Source organism: Glycine soja, chromosome 1, assembly GCF_004193775.1.
Source record: "Glycine soja cultivar W05 chromosome 1, ASM419377v2, whole genome shotgun sequence".
Taxonomy (NCBI): Eukaryota; Viridiplantae; Streptophyta; class Magnoliopsida; order Fabales; family Fabaceae; genus Glycine; species Glycine soja.
In genome coordinates, this window is record NC_041002.1 from 7,519,095 (window position 1) to 7,530,607 (window position 11,513).

An 11,513-nucleotide genomic window follows, 5' to 3' on the forward strand; every position below is an offset into this window, starting at 1 on the left:
TGGTTAGATGCACCAAATGATAATTGAATTGAAAAATTCCTTGCAAAGTGATAAATGTAACCTTCCTCAATACAATGATTTTGATTCTAAACAACAACTGGTTATGGTTATTGAATATATGCAAAGTTAACCATCAAATCCTCAATGTTATGCTCGAACAGTGCATAGTGGAATGAACTGAGAAGAAAAAAATGAAAGTAAAAACAAAGATATGAATGTACAAAGTTTAAGGCAACATGGATATACACTTTTACCTAATGTTATTGTGTTAATCATCCTTTGTAGTGTAGTAAATTGACATTGAGGTTGTATGCTAATCAAGACACTTAAATTAAATTGAGTATCTAACTTACATGTAGTAGATCTCCAATGTTTACAACTAGTGCTCTAGGAATATGGGGCATATCAATTCAATGATTATGGACCAAAACTTGTAGTCCACCAACATGATATTGAAGCAAAAATGTGAGGAAATCAAGATCTGTATGGCTCTTGGTTCCCATAGTCAGTTCAAGCTCAAGACATGATGGATAGTAGTAACAAAAAATTAAGTGTCCCTTTGCATAATCCATGTCTTTAAGATGATCAGGCTTGAGTCCAAGTGCTTCTGATAATAACTCAAACAAAAGGTTTCCTAATACTTGACCTTCCTTTGAGAATTCAATTATTACATCCCTGGAAATTTTATTGCTATATTAATATTCAACAGCCATCAAATGAAGTTTTTTTTTTTATCAGTAGCCATCAAATAAAGATGGACAAGATAACCATCCTACAACGAATATTTTGAATACATCATAAGACATATTTTTAAAGGAAACAATAATCAATTGCTTGGACACTAATATGATGCTTACCGCAAAACCTGAGTTATGAAGTGCCAAGGCAGCCAACTTGTGAACAAGATTTATAAGTTCCACCATGTTTCTGCTTTGCAAAATACAAAACATGAAAATAACCAATTACAATATAACAACTTACAAGAATATTCAAACTTCTAATGTATGAAACAATAAGGATTTATTACCACTAGATGAAGTAACTGAAATAGGATATGAAGATACATTGCAATTTTAATAATAAAATGAAGTATTGCCTACCCAAAGCACTTGTAAAAATGCATTATGTATGCACATAAACCTTAGACAAAAGAAAAAAAATTGCCTACCCCAAAGAAGTGGAAAGCTCTTCTGATGGAACAGAGTAGGGATCAAGTGCTCGAGGTAACTGTGCATTGCAAATTTGATCATATTGACCACTACAATTATTCCTTCTCTCTCCTTCTATAACCACTTGATCCAAGAAAGAAAGTAGCACCATAGGCATGTTTGAAAGGGGCGTAATAATAAAACAGTATAATGTTTCTCCTAAAGGGAACTTTATTCTTCTTAAATTTTAATCACATCAAACCAATCTTTTACATGTTTCTCTTCCCAAGTCAAAACACAAATCTCAACAATGTCTTTTCCAGTGTGATAGAATTATTATTACTGTTTCCTTGAGAAAATACATATAAAAACTATAAAAAGAAAAATCTCAACCCGTCAAACAATTTATAATGTATGCAACCATTATTCTCGAGATATTTTGAAAAAAACAATTTAGGTTTTATAATGAAAATTCCCACTGTTTAGTCATGTTCAATTAATATAAAAACTCCCTTTCTTACATGGACCACACATGTTACTTTATTAGCAGTACCCATATCCACTTTTTAGCCTTCTTGTAATGGCTCTGGTTAATTGGTTATACTTGAATGAAGAACAATTTTATCTTTGGTTCCTAGCTTGTAAGAATAGGAAAGACCTTGTAAAACATGGCTTTCTAGCGGTATCTAATGAGGAAACATATCTCTACTTGCCACATATATTGAAGAGATCAGGTTGTAGAAAAGACTTTCACTTACTGAAATATTTTTATGCATATAATTTATACTAGCTTTGATGGGTTGATTATTAATTCTTTTTGTTTGTTGGCATTGTCTGACATTTTCACAGCATCACAACAGTTTATTGCCTAGGTATATATTACAGCTTAATTTTTTGGTTTTATCTCTTAATTTACTTCTTTCACATCCTTGTAGTGTGTATATAACTTATGTGTTAGAAGCCCTTCAATTGGAAGACAAGATAAAGAATTATGAACACCGCAACTCTACTAAATGGTTTGCTTTTAATTATGTTTTTTATGTTGTTTTTTTGCCCCCTTTCAATATCCTTCTATAGTAAATATATTAAAGGCTTTCCGACTCACCTTACTCATTTTTTATACTTTCATTACAGGAAATATATTTCAAGCTTCAGACCTGCTCGGACTGGTAAGTTTGGGTCTTTATGTGATACTTTAGGCAATTAAGTACTATTAACCTATTTGTTCTTAACTTGTAAACCTTTTTCCCTATGCAACTAGAATTGTATTTACCAGTTTTAACTAGCCATGTTGCTTAGAATTTGGGCTTAGGGCCTAACTTAACCCCACAATACCGGCTTATAGTGTGAGGACTGTCCAAGCTTTATAAGTACTACTTAGGCCTTATCTCTAGTTGATGTAACCTTTAAACCCCCTAAGAGTCGACCTCCTAATGGTTGTACACTATTATGCTTCACTTAGCCTTTTTGGTCAACCCTTTCATGGTTTGGCCTTTCTGAGACATTAGCAACTAACTTTGTACTCTAGGCCACAATTAAGGCAATTTTCCAACATACCCTCTCACACCTTGGGATATAGGCCTAGAGTGTGGAAAAGCATGCTGCTCACTAATGAATCTAAGATAAAATCTGATATCCAATTAGAACTTGGGCTTAGGGCGTAACTCAACTCCATAAAAACTAGCTTCTAAGGTAAGGACTGCCCAAGTTCTATAAGCACTATTTAGGCCTTATCTCTAGTTCAAGTGGGATCATAACCCCCAAGAGTCGATGTCTCAATGGATGCACACTACACAATGCTTCACTTAGCCTTTCTCTGGTTCATAGATAGCCCCACATTGACAACCAACTCTAAGAGTCGCAATTAAGGAAGGCTAGGGGTGATTGCAATTAAGGTGGCTTTCCAACATTCTATTAATTTCCATAACATGTTACCTTTCTGTCTATGAAGATATGAATAAAAAATAATGCAACATATTTTAACCTTTTTTAAGTTAAAGCTTATTAAGGTCTCATTTTGATACAAATAAACACATAAAGAGAATCAAAATTTGAAACAACTTAGTTCAACTCAACCAAAGATCTTAAACAAGTAGTACTCACATCGACAGTCTTGAAAATCTTTGGCTCAAAATAATTGAAGGACCCTTTGGCATTCTCACACATATGCAGTTCTTAATGTCTTCCATCTCCTGTCTTACTAGTACCCTTGACATTTTTGGCCCCTTGACATTCTTCCAGCTACTCTATGTATGTCTGTACCACCCAACAACATACACAATTCCCTTACTAGTACACAAGACTTCAATCCACAAACTCCCAAATTTCAAGGTAGCAAGATAGCCAAACTCTCTTGGGCCATATGACAGCACCCATGGTTTTTCCTTATCTGCTCTGGAGCATCATTCTCCTTATAAACCCTGGCTGCACCTACAGGTTGTGACTCTCTTGGTCACTGAGCACCCTTATTTGCACCCATTGAGTTGGAATACATCACCTCAGTATGATACCAAATGGCGCATCATACGCATCATATAGCCACCCCATTTTGATCCCTGAATCAACTCCTCATCCCCACAATTCCCTTACTCACACTCATTTGGCCTATCTTTATGGCCATAGCTAAACATAAAAAAATCTTACATTTGCATTGGCCCTAGATTCCACAATTTCGATATTGTTGTAATGGAAAGAAGCTAAAATCGCAAGTTGTTGCAATAATATTGATCCGATGGAAAGGTTTGGTGCAACCAAGACACCCTCACATAAAAGTTAAATAATATGCCACAAAACGCAAAAAACAATCTCGTAGTAGCAAGTTTCAAATTTAGACTAATTAAAATTACAACATTTTCTATTCAAATATGGACTATGAAGTGTGAAAATAACGAAACAGACCATAAAATAGAAAGGAGAACAGAAATATTGTCAAGTAAACATTGTATTGTTGTTATTTGTCTCACCCCGTGATCACCATGTTGGCCTTGTCGCAAAATGCAGATAGTGCAGCTACCGTGTCTAATTTGATTCAGGGCACGTAAACTATGCTCTTCATGCCAAATGTTGTTGCCTAATGAAGAATCAATTGATGATTAACAAACACTTCGCACATGTCAAAATACAAAGTCTAATGTCACACTTATAACTTCAGAGGCTAGTCTTCAATATAGTGTTCAACTATCCTAGCTTACAGTCGAAGTTGTTTTCATTTGCTATGAAACATGTCTTTAAAAATAATAATGTATTTCTAAATTTATGGACATAAGATACACATTTTTCTAAACATAAATAATTTATATATGCTAAGGCCACATTCCTTCTAGGTAAATTTGTAGCTAGCCAGAAATCAAATTTGTTTCACATTGTCATATACAGAGGAAGGGTCAGTGAAATCAACTACAACTCTTGCTACCTTGGACTATAAATTGTCATTCAAAACATTATTCAAGAAAATGGATTAAGAAAAAAAACACCAACTTTGTTACCTGAGATATGGAGCCCAAAATCATAGTAAGGTCATTTATGATGGGTATTTGAAGGAGCTCTTCCGTGCCACATATCTAAAATAATTAGAAACAATATAAAAATAGATTAAGGACAACATAACAATTAATTTGGTTTGGATAATGACACCAAAGGCAAATAAAAAATAAGAAAAAAAACCTTTCTAATGTTTTCCCCAATATGACAAGTATCCACCGTTCCTGCTACCTCTATTCTACATGCCTTAGTCACTGCCACTACTGCTACCTTTCCTATTTCCTTGGTTGCTCCATTAATCACAACCTGTTACACAAACCAAAACCATCAGCCTGTCCACGGTAAGTGTCAGCTAATGATTGTCCCCATAGTAAATTTGTTGTATCATTAGTATGTTAAAGCTTGAACGAGATGATCAATAAGCAAGTCACTATGATCACCATGACCCAACTTGGGAAAGTCACCCCTAAAAACCCATAATAAGATCTGTTAAACAACTTATAACATATCTAAAGATACATGTACATGCATAAGAATATAAGCATTACCACTACACCAACAAGCACCAAAATGGGACTTATCCCACTCCATTAATGTGAATCCTGCATTAGGGAAGCCTAAGTATTGTTAGAAAAACTTATGCTAATAAAATCTATTTCAACCAAAAACTTATATTAAAAGAACCTTCAACAACAAAGATAAGGCTATGATGAAGCTTTGTAACCATGTTCCTATTTGACACGCATGTGTAAGAAACAACTTTATGTACTCAATATTAACACAAAATTAAGAACCTAAACATCAACATCAGCCATAGCTATATTTCCACAAATGTATCCTCATTCCCCACATATAATTTGCATAAACGTATCCTCATTCCCTATATATAATTTGTTGAACTTATAATCGTTTAGATAGACATGTACCTCTTTCCAATAACGAGGCACTTGCTGAACTTAGAAACGCATAGACAATGCTCCATCCATCCAGCACATAAGTAATTTTGATGCAGCAAGGACATGTTAAGATATAATTTATAGTATGAATTAGTTCAAAAATTAGTAATAAACACAAATTATAAATAGCAGCTTCATATGAACATACATGAATGTAGTTGTGGAACCTCATATTTCTTGATGTCAATTGAGCTATCATCGGCACTATGGACATCCTCAGCTACACAATGACCTGCAAAATGGGCTGTTTGGTCGCACAAAAATAACTGATCCTATTGACGCACCTACCAATTGCGATAGCAATGCATTGTCCAAGGGCTTTGTTGCAGAGAAAATGAAATAAAGAAATTTGTATACTAATTCTCAAAAAATTGTCAATAATTGTACAAACTTGTTTATAACAAGTACGTTAAACATCGAATGCACCGCAGTGGTTCTTCCTATCTTATCTAAAGGTATTTACATTAGATGTTTTTAACTTTTAAAAAATATGTTGCCCATTTCTTGCGAATTTTTGTCATGCTCTCGATGTCTAATGGCGTGCTATCACCAAACCACTACAAAATTTAAAGTATAGAAAATAGTGACCTACATGTGAAATGAAAAAAAAGTGATAGTCAACAATTAATTTTTTCTTAAATGTAAATATACCATGCTCCAATCAACCCCCCGCTTACTATGTTCCACATCCAATGCATAACATAATAGCCACACTCATACCCACCGGTTTGAACGTGAATCTATATTCAATATAAAAATGATTGAATAAGACAATTACAACCTTAACAAACATCAGCAGTCGGAAATAAACATTCATTATATGACTAACCTTTATTTCAACCCACTGCATTGCAACTTTATCAATATGACCATCCAAACTACTCTTTAATGTTTTCATTGCACTCCTTAATAAAAAACATCAACATGTAAACGAGCAGAAAAATATTAATGTGTCGATGTACATAATATATTAAATGACTTACGATATAATACTTAACTTGTTAACTGTAGCTTTGATATGAATGTTAGGCTTCTTATGCAATGAACAAAACCAAACGACAACATCCTCCATAGGACACAAAACAACCAGCTGTCAATGGGCCCTACATTTGAAAATAATTAGGTACGTAAAATACAAACATTTTATACATGCATTTGATTAATTTTACTTACTGATTCAAAAAGCTCCTAAGTAGACCTCTCGTTGGAATTCCTTAACCCATGTTTCAACGTAATGTTGACATTCAGCACGTCTGTCCTTTGCATTGTGTATGGATTAAGGCTCAAAGAATCCATACACTGAACCATGACCCAAGGTCGAACTCCACTCATCCATAAACCTATTTTCATCATTTGAAATGAAAAATTGAAAATCATGTATGTTATAACCAATATTAATTAATAGTCAATGATATAGAATGTACTTACATCATCCACAACTACAGTGCAACTATGTTTAGACATTTGTCACTTGATATTATTTCATTTACATCAAAATATGTTAAGAAGAACGATGCAACCGCATTTGGAATCCCAAATTTACTCCCATCTGACAATAACTAAACAAACTTGACATAAATGTCATACAGGGTCCTAATCAACTGACGCAATGGATCCTTTGTACCAACATCATTCGACCTTTGAACATGTTCAGCCACTTTCTTAGGAGTAACATGTGAATCCTATATGAAGAATGAAAAGAAGAATTAAAGTAATGTTAGTAACTAATTTATATCAATCTACGATTGTCTTAATACATGTAAAACATAATAAAAATTACCTCATGTGATACAACTTTGACAAGATTTGTTGGGCATGCAATGAATGTGTCAAGGGCCTACCTGACATACTTAATTTTTGACGTCAGAAACGGGACTTCATCATCACCGTCATAAATTTTTTTAACACTAACTCTTACCACATCATCTACATAAGTGACGTTGTGTATGGTAGACCCCTCATCATATATGTTTCCCAAGACCATCAAGAATGTACAATTATCACCTTGCACATACAACCCCATAGTCGATATAATATTAGCATCATGTTCTTCCCTTAATGCATTGACAGCATTGCTACCCTTTGTGCTGATGTGTGCACCTAATACTTGCTTATCCACATCAATCGGGGGTGTGTACTATGATCCCCTCTGAGACAACTCTATTTTGATGGCCTTCTTCAACTCCTATTTCATTTTCTCTAGAGTCCACTTGTTTTCTTCCTCAATTTAATTCCTCATTTCTTCCTTAAGGTTTACTATAATCTTATTCCTCCACTCTTCCTTAAGGCTTCCAATTATCTCAGCAAACTATTGTTGGCTGATGGATGTGGAGGAGGTTCTTGAGCCACGTGATGCCCTTCCATAGTATTGAGATATTGTCACACCAAATCCCGCTGAATGAACACGACCTCCATGCTCCGATCGCCCAATGGCAGTGTTCAGTATGTTGTCACGACCTTAGGGAACAAAGGAACCCTGTGATGTCTGTTCTTCTAATGAGTCCTATATCAAGCATAAACTCGCAATCACACTATTTTAAAAAAAATAACAAATTTAGTCAAATAAAATATGAAAGATGCTCTCACAATTTTATCAGATATTTCCTGTGCTGCTTGAGATGTCATCTGCTTATATCGCTTTATAAGGGCCAACTTCCAATTAACATGTCTTTCGATGGGTAATGGGGGGTCGTCAATCTATGGCGTATTCTTAGTTAGCATTGCCTCCTATTTTGTTTTCTTAATTTTCTCATCTAACTACTTCTTTTCAAGCAAATCATATCCCCCCACGAGACAGTAAACGAGGATAGTCATTGTGTTTGTGAATTTCTTGTGCTCGTTTCTTGATTCGCTATCATGCATAATATATAATTTCCATCAAATTAATTAAAATGAAATCATATAATTAAATTGAAAATAAAAATTTAAAGACATCCACATCTAACCTACCAATTAGGTGTCTTCTGGGCTATAGCAAATTCTCCCAAGTTTGTGGATCTATACCATATTTTACAGAAGGATCCTCTTTATCGTGTCTCTCATTGTTAGCATACATAAATTTGGTGGTCAACTGAGACTTAAATTGTCTCCATCTAGTGGCCACTATTGACATGACCTTCTTCTTGGCATTTGCTACTTCTGGGATATCAAATTTGTCCTTCATAACAAATTTGGATGTCAACATTTTTAAGTGTTCATAATAGAAAATTAAATACACTTCCCCATTAAGTGGACTTACCAAGATGTCGTCCCACACTAGCTCCTTTAAAGATTTCGGTACATCTATCCAATTGCTATGTATAATTGGGATCTTTTCTCGAGCTACTACCTCCAAATAGTTGTGGAACTTCTCTTTATGTGGGTCTGATCCTCTCCCAGTTGTAAGATTGATGTTAACCGTTGGTCTAGGCTGATCTAAAGTTCTTAAAGTCAACCTTCTGAGTCATGTGGATTGTCTACTTCTCTTAGACACAGCCTGTGAATGACCATCTGAATACGGAGGGGAGCTTGGCGGTGATCCCATGACCCTGTGCAAATAAAACAAATTCATTAAAGTAAATCGATTACAAATATATATACATAATAAATTGTAAATATTGACATTAAAAAAATAGGTTACAAGTAATGCAATATAGTATACATTACTTTCATATAATGCAGTTACATAGGAATATTCTCCCATAACCCTTCATCATGATCAGTACGGAATGCATGTACATCATCAACGTCGTTGTGTTCATTAATAGAAGGCATTCGTTTGCAAAAAGCAGGCGTCTCACAAATGTCAAGCGTTGAATCATCATTTTCATGACTGATACCACTTGCTCTTCCTTGTAAAACCACTAACAATCTTGAATCACATGGATCTTTGACGTAAAAGACCTGTCTGGCTTGTTCTGCCATAATGAAAGGTTCGTCCATGTAAGCAACCTTATTAAGGTCAACTAAAGCAAATCCCAGTTGATCTTGATGCACACCAGTATTCGCATTGACCCAATTACACTTAAACACAGGCACTCTAAATTCACTGTAATCAAGTTCCCAAATTTGTTCAATGACTCCAAAGTAAGGCATGGAAGTTCGAATCAAATTATTGTCTGATGCACTACAAAAGTGATCGGAATCAGTATGAACATTGACCCCACTGTTCTGCACGGTACTTTTATCATCCTATGACTTGATATCATATCCCTTCCAAGTAGGGACATTGAGATTTGGCCCAACAACTAACAATCTTAATGTTTTTGAAGCATTGTCATTAGCTAATATTGTTTCTCTAAACCATTTAATGATAGTTTTATTGTGCTCTTGCAACATCCTCATCATGTTCATTTTTGGATGTCTAACTCTAAGAAATTTTTTGTGGGTTTCTATGTACAAAAACACCTCTATTGTGTTGTTTAATATATGCGCTTGTGAGACCTTCTATCGAGTCATTGTGATAGCATTGTATCCTCGTGTATCCTTACCTCCTCATGTCTGGTCATAACAAGTTTCAAGAATCCCGACAGATTTAACTGTTCCAATGTACTGGGAACAAAACTCAATACATTCTTCAGCAATGTACCTTTCAAAATTGGAAGCTTCTGGTCGGTATTGATTCTTGGTATAACCCTTTAAGACCTTCATGTACCGCTCAACTGGATACATCCACTGTAAAAAAAAAAAAGGTCACACAATCGGATTTCCCTCACAAGATGAACTATTAAGTGAACCATTATGTCAAAAAAATGATGGAGGAAAATACATCTCCATTTGACAAAGGACAATGGCAGCCTTATTCTCCAAATCATCCAATTGTCAAGGGTCAATAACTTTACTACAAATAGCATTAAAAATAAAGCACAAACGAGTTATGGCTACCCTAACTTTGTCAGGCAAGATACTGCGAATGGCTACAGGCAATAGTTGTTGCATTAACACATGACAATCATGAGATTTCAAGCCAACCAATTTCAAATCATTGACGGATACAAGGCACTTAATATTTGAAGAGTATCCTTGTGGGACTTTTAGACTCCGCAGACATTGACAAAAACTTATTTTCTCTATTGTTGACATTGTATGACATGTTGGTGGTAGATACGTTCGTTGATCGTGTGATATCGGATGCAACTGCTCTCGTATACCCATTTCAACCAGGTCTTGACAACACTTCAAACAATCCTTTGTCTTGCCTTTAATGTTAAGAAGGGTGCCAATTAAAATATCACAAACATTTTTCTCCACATGCATCACGTATATACAATGTCTAACATCAAGATTAGACCAGTATGGCATATCAAAGAATATTGGCCTTTTCTTCCTTATGTTTGGCTCAGATGATGGCTTCTTTTGGTTCTTCACAAAGATAGTTACAATGTCATTGACCCAATCATAAAATTCTTTTCTAGCTAATGGTTTCGGTGCACTTTCATTTTTCTGACTCCCATTAAAAGCTTTCTTCAATCGTTGATACGGGTGATAAGGTTGGAGAAATCTTCGATGCCTAGTATATATTGTCTTCTTTCCATGTTTCAGTTGGATGAAACTCATATTTTTCTCATAGATAGGACATGTGTAATGTCCTTTGACACTATACCTACTCAAATTCCCATATGCTGAAAAGTCATTAATGGTACAAAAAACCATTGCACGCAACCTGAAGGTCTGCTGCAGACACCCATCCCACACATTAACCCTGTCTTCCCACAATTTTCTCAAGTCTTCAATCAAAGGAGTGAGATACACATCAATATCATTCCCTGGCTGCATTGGACCCGACTATCATCATACAAAGCATTATGTACTTTCGCTTGATGCACAACCAAGGAGGCAGGTTGTAAATCATCAACAAAACAGGCCACGAAGTGTGGTTACTACTTAGGTTACCAAAGGGATTCATTCATTCGAAATCAAGACCAAGCCTTAGGTTTCTTGCCTCGTTGCC

General features: G+C 35.1%; 1 long non-coding RNA gene across 1 annotated transcript; it reads right to left on the reverse strand.

Moving 5' to 3' along the window:
• Positions 1-3,726: 3,726 nt before the first annotated feature.
• On the reverse strand, positions 3,727-6,642 carry LOC114402391. The gene is made up of 5 exons (XR_003664431.1): positions 5,555-6,642; positions 5,177-5,230; positions 4,812-4,934; positions 4,634-4,708; positions 3,727-4,218 (listed from the first exon to the last, which is right to left on the reverse strand). It is a non-coding gene; the product is annotated as an uncharacterized LOC114402391 (long non-coding RNA).
• Positions 6,643-11,513: the final 4,871 nt, after the last annotated feature.